The sequence below is a fragment of the Lactuca virosa genome, chromosome 5, assembly GCF_052849685.1.
Source record: "Lactuca virosa cultivar CGN04683 chromosome 5, Lactuca_virosa_CGN04683_v6, whole genome shotgun sequence".
Lineage (NCBI taxonomy): Eukaryota > Viridiplantae > Streptophyta > Magnoliopsida > Asterales > Asteraceae > Lactuca > Lactuca virosa.
In genome coordinates, this window is record NC_136430.1 from 65,581,694 (window position 1) to 65,596,522 (window position 14,829).

Sequence of the window (14,829 nt, forward strand, 5' to 3'; positions counted from 1 at the left end):
ACCGGAGGGCAGAACCATTTTGGCATTATAGCACTTCTGAAATCCAATAACCCTATGCAGCCTTTCAAACCAGATTTCTCCGTACCGTGAGTAGTTAAAAGATATTATAATAACACTTTATATATTATATTTTATTATATATATATATATATATATATATATATATATATATATATATATATATATTGATTATAACTTCATAATAACGATAATAAACTTAAACATAAGCTATACTTAGATTAGGGTAAGCATAACTCACTTACCGGGAGGTTTGGATAGGAACCGGGCTCTACGGGGGTAGAAATTCCGAGCCGAAAGCTCTTCTTCTCGGAGCCTTTTAGCGCTCCGGTACTCGCCTCTTAGCACTTGGGAAGTACTAGAGGTTCGGGGAGGTTTAGAGAGAAGTTAGAGAGAGAGAGAGAAGGGTTAAGGTGTGAGGAAAATGAGTGAGCCTCACATGGTATTTATAGGCTGAAAAATGGCTCAACTCGGAGAGTTCTGAGCCTCCAACTCGTCGAGTTGGGTGCCAGGTGTCTCCATCTAGTGGCAAGGCATGGGGAGGAAGCAATAGCTCAAATCGCGCCACGTCACCAACTTTCCATCAGCCCATCTCAACTTCTAAATTCCGTAACTTTCGCATACGAGCTTCGTTTTCGACGTTCTTTATATCCATGCATAGTTATTGACAAGATCTACAACTCTCCTTTTGACCCCATCGGCTAATTCTCGACCGATTTTAAATTTAACATTATGAGAAGATTACACTGTTTAACGACCGTGTAAATTCATAACTTCTATATACAGAATCCGTTTTCGTCTGCATTTTAATCGTGGAGATCCTATTAATGAGATCCTCAATTCTCATTTAGATTGTATCGGCTAAAAATCGATCGATCTAAAATTCGAATTTCGGGTTGTGCACTACTATGCTAAATCTTAGAAAAATCATAAATTCCTCATACGAAGTTAGATTTGGAAGTTTTTTTATGCACACTCTCAGTTTAACGTATACTACAACTTTCATTTAGATTGCTAAGGCTAAAATTACTTTATCGTAAGCTCACTTTTTATGTCACACAGCGTCGTGCCGGTTTTGTCGCGAAACTTCAACACATCATAACTTCTTCGTTATAACTCGGATTTCGGCGTTCTTTATATCTCAAGAATCCTTGTCACGACCATTAAAACTTTCTTCATAGATATTGGGTTTATCTATTTTTTTTTAATTTTTGACGCTTATTATCATTCTTAATTTATTATATCTTATAAATAAGTATAATGCACATAAAATCACATAATTCACATAATATTCAAGTAATTCCTCTTTATTACTTTAAATTAGGTTACAATCGTTGACCCTAACTATTAAATCATTATACTAATGCTTAGCCTAGAAACATGGGCGTTACAATTCTCTCATCCTTAGGATGATTCTGTCCTGAAATCATGCATCAACAAACAAATGTGGATAGCGACTCATCATGTCACTCTCTGTTTCCCAGGTGAGGTTTGGCCCATTCGTATGTTTCCATCACACAAGCACTAAGTCGACCATCTTGCATCGCAACTTATTTGTCTTACGGTCAACAATTTCCTTGGTCTCTTCGAGTAGCCACTTATTTTCATCCATCCTTAACTCCGTAAGTGCAATAATATCGGGAACTTCTCCCGTGAACTTCCTCAAATAACACACATGGAAATTGTTATGGATACCATCTAGTTCTTGTGGTAGTTCTAGCTTGAAAGCTTGGTTCCCAATCCTCTGAAGAACTTTGAATGCTCCAATAAATCTTGGACTCAACTTTACTCTTTTCCCAAATCTCATAAGTCCCTTCCACGGTGAGACTTTGAGCAAACCCGAATCTCCAACTTCAAATGTCATCGGTCGTCTCTACTTGTCAGCATAACTCTTTTGACGATCTTGAGCTGCTAACATCCTTTCTCTAATCACTTTCAACTTTTCAGCAGTTTGATGGACTATCTCGGGGCCCATAAACTGCTTTTCTCCAGCCTCAAGCCAACAAGACGGCGTACGACACTTCTGACCGTACAAATCTTGATAAGGTGCCATCATGATGCTCGAATGGTAACCACTGTTGTAGGAAAACTCTACCAGGGGTAAGTGTTCATCCGAGTTACCTTGGAATTATAGGGTACATGCTCTTAGCATATCTTCTAGTGTTTGAATTGTTCTTTTTCTCTGACCATCAGTCTGTGGATGGTAGGTTGTACGTAAACACAACTTCATACCCATTTCCTCTTGTAGACTCCTCCAAAACCTTGACGTAAAACGAATATCATGATATGATACAATCGTTAAAGGTACACCATGAAGTCTTACTACCTCCTTCACGTAAGCATTTGCAAGCTAATCCATAGACCATCTCTCATTGGCTACTATGAAGTGTGCACAATTTGTGAACCGATCCACGACTCCCCAAATCATCTCGTGACCGTTCTTCTTCCAGGACAGTTTAGTCACAAAATCCATGGTGATGTCTTCCCATTTACCCATAGGTACAGGTAAAGGTTCTAAACTCCCATACGGTTTCTGATGTTGTGCCTTAACTCTCGCACATGTTACACACTCTGCCACATACTTTATAACATCGAGCTTCATCGTCGGCCACGAGTACATGGTCTTGTGAGCTTCTTCCATCTAAATATTTCTTATTTCGCCCATCTTAGGTACCCAAATCCTATTTTGGAATACCTTCAATCCTTGATTATTCGTACCGAACACCAACTTTTTTCCTAAACGTTCTTCCTTTCGGTCATTTTTCTCTAAAGCTTCTTCCTGAGCTTTCTTGACGCTTTCCACAATCATTAAGACAACTTCAATTCTTAACGCTCTCGGCCTTTTTCTTTCCAAGTTTACTTTTCGACTTAGAGCATCAGCTACAACATTTGCGTTACCGGGTTGGTAAAGTATCTCACAGTCGTAATCTTTCGTTAACTTTAGCCAACGTCGTTTTCTCATATTTATTTCCTTCTGATTAAAGAGATACTAGAGACTCTTATGATCAGTGAAAAGTTTACACTTCGTGCCGTAAAGATAATGCCTCCATATCTTTAATCCGAATACTACCGCTGCCAACTCCAGATCATGAGTGAGGTAGTTCTTCTCATGCTCTTTCAATTGTTGAGATGCATATGCTATCACTTTATCTCTCTGGGTCAGAACACAACCTAACCCAACTCCATATGGATCGTTATAGACTGTGAAGTCTTCAACTCCGTCAGTTAAAGAAAGAATTGGTTCTTCACACAACTTCTTCTTTAATTTCTCGAATAATTCGTCATGTTTCTCACTCCATGTATATGTAGCTCCTTTATGGGTCAAAGTTGTCAATGGAGTAGCTATCGAAGAAAAGCCTTGGATAAACCTTCGGTAATATCCAGCTAATCCCAGAAAGCTTCGAATCTGAGTGGCAATTTTTGGTCATTCCCATTTCATCACAACTTTAATCTTTGTTGGGTCAACCATTATTCCTTCTTGGTTAACCATATGACCCAAGAATTGGACTTCTCGAATCCAAAAATCACATTTGGAGAACTTTGCATACAGCTCCTCCTTATTCAAAACTTCTAACACTTCTCGCTGGTGCTTGTCATGCTCCTATTGGCTTTTTGAGTAAATCAGAATGTCATCTATGAACATTATCATGGATTTATCAAGGAATGGTTTACAAACCTTATTCATCAAATCCATAAATGTTGTTGGAGCATTGGTTAGTCCAAATGACATAACCAAGAATTCATAGTTTTCATATCTTGTTATGAATGCGGTTTTCTCAATATCTTGCTCTCTCACTTTCAGCTGATGATATCCCGACCTAAGATTAATCTTTGAGAAATAGCTCGAACCTTGCAACTGATCGAATAGGTCATTAATCCTTGGCAATGAGTACTTGTTTTTCAAGGTTGCCTTGTTCAGCTCTCTGTAGTCTATGCACATCCTCATGCTTCCATATTTCTTCTTCATGAATAACACCGGAGCTCCCCAGGGTGATGAAATAGGTCTAATGAAACCATTGTCCAACAACTCCTGAAGTTGCATCATAAGCTCCTTCATCTCTGTCAGTGTTAATCGGTATGGTGCTTTCGCTATTGTTGTTAATCCTAGCAACAAGTCTATTCGAAACTCTACTTGTCTATCAGGGGGAAATCCAGGAAGAGCTTCAGGAAAGACTTCCGGATAGTCACACAATACTTGTATTCTTTGTATTTCTTTCTTCTCCTTCTTTGCATCGATCATAAAATGCCAAGTATGATGTGCATCCTTTGGACAAACATTTTCTGGCTTTCATCAGGGAAATGATTCCAGAATTTACACTACGTTTCTCCCCGTACACCATAAATGACTCTTTTCCAGGTGGGTTTACTCTCACCATCTTCTTCTTGCATAGTATCTCAGCATCGTTTGCACTATGCCAATCCATTCCTATTACGACGTCGAAACCATTCAACTCAATGGGTACAGCTCCTCGTGGAATTCGTTTCCGGTCAAGTCGATGACGATGTTTTTAATGCAATTGCTAACAGGTATGAAGTTTCCACTAGAAACTTCTACAACTAGAGAATTATCAAGTGTATCTACAGGCAATGCTAGTCTTACACCAAATTTGTGTGATATAAAAGAGTAATTTGCTCTGGAATCAAACAACATTTTGGCAGGCAATCCATTTACAAGAAAGGTACCTGAAGCCACATCTGGTGCAAAACTGACACCCTCCGATGAAGGGTCAATAGCCCCCGACTATCATAATCAAAGGAAGCCACCTGACCTACTATGCGCTCACTCTTCCGGTGCTAGTCCTTCATTGCCTCAACCTGAGCCTCTATGATCTGCTCTAAAAGCGGAGTAATCACCGTCATCCTCAAACACATACCCGTGATCAGAGCCACGACCACATTACAGCTGAGAGCATCGGCCACCACGTTGGCCTTCCCTGAGCGATAAAGGATCTCACAATCATAATCCTTCAGTACATCCAAACATATGTGTTGCCTCATGTTCAGATTCAGATGATGCATCAAATACCTCAAGATCTTGTGATCCGTGTAGATAGTACAACGGACCCCATAGACGTAATGTCACCAAATCTTGAGGGCAAACACCACAGCCCCCAAATCCAAATCATGTATAGGATAATTCGCCTCATGAGCCTTCAACTGCCTCGAAGCGTAAACAATCACATGACCCCGCTGCATCAAAACTGCTCCCAACCCTATGATCAATGCATCACAATATACCACAAAATCCTCGACACCCTCCGGCAGAGTCAGAATCGGAGCCTCACATAATCACTGGCTCAGAGTCTCAAAACATGCCTGCTACTCAGGCCCCTAACAAAACATGACGGTCTTCTTCGTCAACCAATCTATCGAGCCAGTACGCCTAACGTACCCGACTAGGGACCAAAATGCAGGTTTTTAAGGTTAAGGGCAAAAAGGAAAAATACCTGAAATGAAAATGTTATAGACAATGTTGGTAGAAGTTCCTAACATCATAAAAGCAAGTGAGTTGGAGGAAGCCTTTTATGTTTTGTGGCATATAGAGTGTTACTACCCTAATGTTGCTTGATTTGTGCTTTATGGGACCCATATTGATGTGAGCTAACTATTAAATGAATATGTTAAGTTACATGCTGCAAAGGTTAAATAATTCTAGAATGATTGATTTGTCCCTATTGCGTAGCTCTCATTTGAGTCTAACCATTGTAAGTTTGGGTCTTTTATTCGAAATATTATTTAAGTTATATTTCATGTAATTGTATTCATGAAGTAGTTAGTTAACATTAGTAGGAGTTCTTCAGCAGCTGATTGCAGGGTGAGGTGGAGAACCTAGGAGAGTCTAGGAAGTGATTTAGTGAGAATGGTGTGCTGTTTAGCAGGTTTTGGGAACACCACTTTGAGAAGATAACTTAGAGGAATCAATATGATTCTTGAGGAAAGTATGGGTAGGTGTGCAAGGTAGTATTGAGCCCGTATGACTAGAATCACATGATCCGTACTCGAATCAAGGAAAGTCACATCGATTCTAGGAAGCCTGTAGGATGAGAAATTCTTTAAGTATGTTATGATAATTTGTATGGTTGCTTTTCAGTGTGGTGATGAGCACCCGTGGAGGAGGTTATGAGGGATTTTTACAACCTTGCTTCTGAGGGATAGAGCCGGTGATTACTGGGAGGAGGTCGGACACTCTCTGGGAGTTGCGGCCGTGGCGGCCATGACTTGGGATGATTTTGTGACGAGGTTATGGGCTGAGTTTGCACTAGCTATTGAGGTGCAAAGTTTGCTAGGTAGTTTCAGGACCTTTTCTGTACGACAGAGACAGTGCGTAGATCACCTCCATGTTCGAGGAGAGAGCATTGTTGTCTCTACAGTACATTGTGGATGATATGCTACGGGATGATATTCAAGAGTTTGTGAGTCTGTCGAGCAGCAAGTATTTGGATGATATGATCACTAGAGCCCATGAGCGGGAGATTGAGCTGCAGCTTTAGATGAAGTGCGGGATGGGGAAGGATCAGACCACAATGGGCCAAGCGAAGAGGCCCAAAACTCTGGATTCACGATCGGGAGGCCATCAGGGTCGGGGATGTTGTGCCAAGTGTAGGAGGACTCACGAGGGGAGCTATCGTGAGAACGGAGGGGTTTCTTCAGTTGCGGCCAGGCTGGTAATTTTAGTCGGGATTGTCTTCGGGGTTCGAGTCTGATTTGTTTCACTGCAAGCCGGTGGGCCAGAGAATGGCTGATTATCTGAGGTTGACGAGTGGAGCGATAAATACACCTGCTCCAACTACACTGAGGTTTAATGATGGCCGCAAGGGTAGGGCGAATACTCTTGTGGTGAGGACTCCAGCGTTTCTGTTGTAGGCCGAGGAGACCCAAGTTCCATTAGGTGCTGTTCCAGGTATGTATCGTATTCATTCCCATTATGCTTTTATTATTTATGCTTTTGATAATGTGATTGTGTGTGAGATGTTATGTTCTGTTTATTTAAGTATTCACCCAATAGTCGGAGTTTCTTTATGATTGATTATTATTACTCGAGGGATTGTCATATGTTAATTTGTATACCGAGAATCACGTTTAAGGGTAGCTGGTCGAGCCGGTTGTGGGCGTCGGCATGGGAGGCGGCGGTCGTTGTTAGCATGAGCCCTGGGTGAGAGTGAACTGAGTGTTCTGCTTGGAGGAATAGTCGCCTGATTAATTCTGATGGTTCCAACACAATGGTTCGGAGGAAGTTGCAGTATAAGTTCATTGGTTTTTTTAAATTCAAGATGGTCGAGATCTCTCATGGATGAGAGGTATAACGGATTGGTCAGAATGTGAGTGTAGGGTGATTTGCTGTAAGATCTATGTTTTTAGGGATGTGTGTGTGGTCCTCGCATCAGAAGATTCTTGGAAAAGATCTTGTTGTAGCCGGTTTTCTCTTATGGGAAAACAAAGACAGAGTTCATAGGTGCTTGTCCTCACAACAGAAGCTTTTAGGCAAAGATCTTGTTAGTAGGGTAAGAGTTGTTGTGATCTATCAATTTCCAGGTGTGGCTGATGCATGTCCACATGGCTTTTCCCAGAAGAAAGTGAGTCATTGGATTGGTTATATTTGTTTAGATAGTGTGTTTATTCGTTCTTTTCCATCAGTTGAGGTTGTTCAAGGATTTGACATCCCATGGCTTTTCCCAGAAGAAAGGGATGGTGTTGTTGATGCAACAATGTTTTTCTGCAAGATTAGTGTGACATCCCCATTTTCACAGCCAGAAAATACCGATTTTGTTTATGCTTTATATAAAGATCAGAGTATACTTTTAAAGAAATATTTTGCGGAATTTGTTCCCTAATATATGATAAACAATTTATCAATGCATTTCCGAAGAAATGTATTTTCATTATATTAAAAACCTCGGGATGTCATTGTCAATACAAATCAAAAGCATAAACAAAAACAACATAGGCCTTACAACATCTATTTATTCTAGTGGCCTATAATACATTGATCTCTCATCAGATCATCACTCTTATGCTCCCTTACCACTACCTGTAATGTAATAAACTGAGTGGGTTAGGCTTGGGAGCCTGGTGAGCACATAAGGTTATTAACCCACAATAATTAAGTTTATTAATTTCATCAAATCATTCAACTCGATTACCCGTTCCCGTTATCCTCACTTTATGTCCCTAAAGCATCTATTATAAGGGACCTAGCCTAAGGATTTTCATCGGGGTGGACAACATTGATCATGGGATTTCTCAGCAATTTATGTCAAATAAGGCAACCATGAGGGCGATGGAGTACATCTGGTGAACACGTAGTTCAAATAAACACCTACAGGTTGCGAGCCTGCTAGCGTTCCACTGGACTGTCTAGAATAGTCTGCGGTTGTCATCTATACTCCGCTATATGACTGGATCGTCGTAAACATCGAGTCCTCTCATCATTTTATTTCATCACACATAAACTATTTCATCTACCCATGTTTTACCCAACATTTTCGTAGATATAAAATACATATAGAGTTTAAATCATTTAAAACATGTATAAATCGTTCATTCATCATAGATATCAAGAACACAGATAATATACACACATAGCACGTAATTTATATTAATTACTTCATATCTATGTGTAATATGAAAGTAACTATGCCTCAATTGTTAAAGTGGTGATTCCAACTTGGACAACGCTTCGCTTCTTAACAATATAATTTCCTTCGACGAAACCTAGTATTATTACCACTAGATTTTAGTCTAATATTTATTGCGACTAACTACGAGCGATTTTTGTTTTATAAGTGTTGAACAATACTTTTCAACCACTATGTATAGACAAGGGCCATACATGAAACACCGGAGGGCAGAACCATTTTGGCATTATAGCGCTTCTGAAATCCAATAACCCTATGCAGCCTTTCAAACCAAATTTCTCCGTACCGTGAGTAGTTAAAAGATATTATAATAACACTTTATATATTATATTTTATTATATATAATATATATATATATATATATATATATATATATATATATATATTGTTTATAACTTCATAATAACGATAATAAACTTAAACATAAGCTATACGTAGATTAGGGTAAGCATAACTCACTTACCGGGAGGTTTGGATAGGAACCGGGCTCTACGGGGGTAGAAATTCCGAGCCGAAAGCTCTTCTTCTCGGAGCCTTTTAGCGCTCCGGTACTCGCCTCTTAGCACTTGGGAAGTACTAGAGGTTGGGGGAGGTTTAGAGAGAAGTTAGAGAGAGAGAGAAGGGTTAAGGTGTGAGGAAAATGAGTGAGCCTCACATGGTATTTATAGGCTGAAAAATGGCTCAACTCGGAGAGTTCTGAGCCTCCAACTCGTCGAGTTGGGTGCCAGGTGTCTCCATCTAGTGGCAAGGCATGGGGAGGAAGCAATAGCTCAAATCGCGCCACGTCACCAACTTTCCATCAGCCCATCTCAACTTCTAAATTCCGTAACTTTCGCATACGAGCTTCGTTTTCGACGTTCTTTATATCCATGCATAGTTATTGACAAGATCTACAACTCTCCTTTTGACCCCATCGGCTAATTCTCGACCGATTTTAAATTTAACATTATGAGAAGATTACACTGTTTAACGACCGTGTAAATTCATAACTTCTATATACAGAATCCGTTTTCGTCTGCATTTTAATCGTGGAGATCCTATTAATGAGATCCTCAATTCTCATTTAGATTGTATCGGCTAAAAATCGATCGATCTAAAATTCGAATTTCGGGTTGTGCACTACTATGCTAAATCTTAGAAAAATCATAAATTCCTCATACGAAGTTAGATTTGGAAGTTTTTTTATGCACACTCTCAGTTTAACGTATACTACAACTTTCATTTAGATTGCTAAGGCTAAAATTACTTTATCGTAAGCTCACTTTTTATGTCACACAGCGTCGTGCCGGTTTTGTCGCGAAACTTCGACACATCATAACTTCTTCGTTATAACTCGGATTTCGGCGTTCTTTATATCTCAAGAATCCTTGTCACGACCATTAAAACTTTCTTCATAGATATTGGGTTTATCTATTTTTTTTTTATTTTTGACGCTTATTATCATTCTTAATTTATTATATCTTATAAATAAGTATAATGCACATAAAATCACATAATTCACATAATATTCAAGTAATTCCTCTTTATTACTTTAAATTAGGTTACAATCGTTGACCCTAACTATTAAATCATTATACTAATGCTTAGCCTAGAAACATGGGCGTTACAATTCTCTCATCCTTAGGATGATTCTGTCCTGAAATCATGCATCAACAAACAAATGTGGATAGCGACTCATCATGTCACTCTCTGTTTCCCAGGTGAGGTTTGGCCCATTCGTATGTTTCCATCGCACAAGCACTAAGTCGACCATCTTGCATCGCAACTTATTTGTCTTACGGTCAACAATTTCCTCGGTCTCTTCGAGTAGCCACTTATTTTCATCCATCCTTAACTCCGTAAGTGCAATAATATCGGGAACTTCTCCCGTGAACTTCCTCAAATAACACACATGGAAATTGTTATGGATACCATCTAGTTCTTGTGGTAGTTCTAGCTTGAAAGCTTGGTTCCCAATCCTCTGAAGAACTTTGAATGCTCCAATAAATCTTGGACTCAACTTTACTCTTTTCCCAAATCTCATAAGTCCCTTCCACGGTGAGACTTTGAGCAAACCCGAATCTCCAACTTCAAATGTCATCGGTCGTCTCTACTTGTCAGCATAGCTCTTTTGACGATCTTGAGCTGCTAACATCCTTTCTCTAATCACTTTCAACTTTTCAGCAGTTTGATGGACTATCTCGGGGCCCATAAACTGCTTTTCTCCAGCCTCAAGCCAACAAGACGGCGTACGACACTTCTGACCGTACAAATCTTGATAAGGTGCCATCATGATGCTCGAATGGTAACCACTGTTGTAGGAAAACTCTACCAGGGGTAAGTGTTCATCCGAGTTACCTTGGAATTATAGGGTACATGCTCTTAGCATATCTTCTAGTGTTTGAATTGTTCTTTTTCTCTGACCATCAGTCTGTGGATGGTAGGTTGTACGTAAACACAACTTCATACCCATTTCCTCTTGTAGACTCCTCCAAAACCTTGACGTAAAACGAATATCATGATATGATACAATCGTTAAAGGTACACCATGAAGTCTTACTACCTCCTTCACGTAAGCATTTGCAAGCTAATCCATAGACCATCTCTCATTGGCTACTATGAAGTGTGCACAATTTGTGAACCGATCCACGACTCCCCAAATCATCTCGTGACCGTTCTTCTTCCAGGACAGTTTAGTCACAAAATCCATGGTGATGTCTTCCCATTTACCCATAGGTACAGGTAAAGGTTCTAAACTCCCATACGGTTTCTGATGTTGTGCCTTAACTCTCGCACATGTTACACACTCCGCCACATACTTTATAACATCGAGCTTCATCGTCGGCCACGAGTACATGGTCTTGTGAGCTTCTTCCATCAAAATATTTCTTATTTCGCCCATCTTAGGTACCCAAATCCTATTTTGGAATACCTTCAATCCTTGATTATTCGTATCGAACACCAACTTTTTTCCTAAACGTTCTTCCTTTCGGTCATTTTTCTCTAAAGCTTCTTCCTGAGCTTTCTTGACGCTTTCCACAATCATTAAGACAACTTCAATTCTTAACGCTCTCGGCCTTTTTCTTTCCAAGTTTACTTTTCGACTTAGAGCATCAGCTACAACATTTGCGTTACCGGGTTGGTAAAGTATCTCACAGTCGTAATCTTTCGTTAACTTTAGCCAACGTCGTTTTCTCATATTTATTTCCTTCTGATTAAAGAGATACTAGAGACTCTTATGATCAGTGAAAAGTTTACACTTCGTGCCGTAAAGATAATGCCTCCATATCTTTAATCCGAATACTACCGCTGCCAACTCTAGATCATGAGTGAGGTAGTTCTTCTCATGCTCTTTCAATTGTTGAGATGCATATGCTATCACTTTATCTCTCTGGGTCAGAACACAACCTAACCCAACTCCATATGGATCGTTATAGACTGTGAAGTCTTCAACTCCGTCAGTTAAAGAAAGAATTGGTTCTTCACACAACTTCTTCTTTAATTTCTCGAATAATTCGTCATGTTTCTCACTCCATGTATATGTAGCTCCTTTATGGGTCAAAGTTGTCAATGGAGTAGCTATCGAAGAAAAGCCTTGGATAAACCTTCGGTAATATCCAGCTAATCCCAGAAAGCTTCGAATCTGAGTGGCAATTTTTGGTCATTCCCATTTCATCACAACTTTAATCTTTGTTGGGTCAACCATTATTCCTTCTTGGTTAACCATATGACCCAAGAATTGGACTTCTCGAATCCAAAAATCACATTTGGAGAACTTTGCATACAGCTCCTCCTTATTCAAAACTTCTAACACTTCTCGCTGGTGCTTGTCATGCTCCTATTGGCTTTTTGAGTAAATCAGAATGTCATCTATGAACATTATCATGAATTTATCAAGGAATGGTTTACAAACCTTATTCATCAAATCCATAAATGTTGTTGGAGCATTGGTTAGTCCAAATGACATAACCAAGAATTCATAGTTTTCATATCTTGTTATGAATGCGGTTTTCTCAATATCTTGCTCTCTCACTTTCAGCTGATGATATCCCGACCTAAGATTAATCTTTGAGAAATAGCTCGAACCTTGCAACTGATCGAATAGGTCATCAATCCTTGGCAATGAGTACTTGTTTTTCAAGGTTGCCTTGTTTAGCTCTCTGTAGTCTATGCACATCATCATGCTTCCATATTTCTTCTTCATGAATAACACCGCAGCTCCCCAGGGTGATGAAATAGGTCTAATGAAACCATTATCCAACAACTCCTGAAGTTGCATCATAAGCTCCTTCATCTCTGTCAGTGTTAATCGGTATGGTGTTTTCGCTATTGTTGTTGATCCTAGCAACAAGTATATTCGAAACTCTACTTGTCTATCAGGGGGAAATCCCGGAAGAGCTTCAGGAAAGACTTCCAGATAGTCACAAACCACTTGTATTCTTTGTATTTCTTTCTTCTCCTTCTTTGCATCGATCATAAAATGCCAAGTATGATGTGCATCCTTTGGACAAACATTTTTTGGCTTTCATCAGGGAAATGATTCCAGAATTTACTCTACGTTTCTCCCCGTACACCATAAATGACTCTTTTCCAGGTGGGTTTACTCTCATCATCTTCTTCTTGCATAGTATCTCAGCATCGTTTGCACTATGCCAATCCATTCCTAGTACGACGTCGAAACCATTCAACTCAATGGGTACAGCTCCTCGTGGAATTCGTTTCCGTTCAAGTCGATGACGATGTTTTTAATGCAATTGCTAACAGGTATGAAGTTTCCACTAGAAACTTCTACAACTAGAGAATTATCAAGTGTATCTACAGGCAATGCTAGTCTTACACCAAATTTGTGTGATATAAAGGAGTAATTTGCTCTGGAATCAAACAATATTTTGGCAGGCAATCCATTTACAAGAAAGGTACCTGAAGCCACATCTGCTGCATCTTCTGCAGCTTCCAGGGTCATCTGGAAAGCTCTCGCCTTCGGCCTTGGTGGAACGTTAGGCCTTGTTGCCTCCTTCTTCCTCGGTCAGTCCTTCAAAATGGTCCCTTCTTCGTTATGATGGGTTTTGAGCATTCTAACACTCCTAAGGTGTACATGCAACCCTAGAAACCTTGGATCTATGTTTGTCTAAAATACATGCAAAATACTTTTTCCAAGGTTCATAATCCTATCTAGCATTCATGGGGAACTTTTAAACATAAAAGATAGCTAGAGTTACATACCTTGTAGTTGATTTGATTCCTTGAAAACCTTGAGAGCCCAACACCCCAAGTGTGATGCCTCAAATGTTTCACACGACACCAAATACTCTTGGAATAAACTTTGAGAGAATTGTATAACACTTGAAATCGGCCTTGCCCTCTTGTCTCACTAGCGTAGCCAATTTTGGTTGCTATAAGTATTCTTATATAGTATGTTGCATTAGGGTTACACCATGTAAACCCTAACGTAACATGGGTCTTCATTTCCATGACCCATGGGTTTGTAACTCCCATGGAGCATCCTATGGACCTTAGTCCAACTTGATAATCCATGGAGTCTTTAGCCCACTATACAAGTTATGGATGATTTACATAATCAACCCATATATTTAATTAGTCATCTTTTGATCACTTAATGTAACATCCGGAATTTCGGGTATATTTCAATTTTGAGGATTTAGGAGGGACTCGACGAGTCGCAGGTCTGACTCGCCGAGTCACGACGAGTTGATCACGTGGATTAAATGAGCGGTCTCGACGAGTCCAAGTATGGACTCGCCGAGTAGGTACTGGGCAGAGAAAACCCTAAGTTCCGGGGTTGGAGCCTATTTAAAGGAACTTATGACCTTGAATGCGCCTCATATCCCCTTTGAGAAACCCTAAATCGCCATTGGAGCCAAGGGAGAGTTCTTGTGATGAAATCAAGTAATTTTGGTGTGGTTTTGCAAAGGAAGAGAAGGGATTCAGCTAGAAGGACCAAAGGAGGTTGTTATTCTGAGACATCCAAGCAAGGATCTCCATTTTGAGGTAGTATTTCGCCCCTTCCTTCAGTTTTGTGTAGAATCCTTGAATCTAGGGTTTTCTTTACCCTTTATTAGATAGTATATGATGCATATGAGGTCCCAATATGGAAAAAGTATTAGATCTGGACCTTAAGAGGTTCAGAGAGTCCCAGTCTTCCATCTTTTTGCAGTTCCATTGGAGTTATGAACCT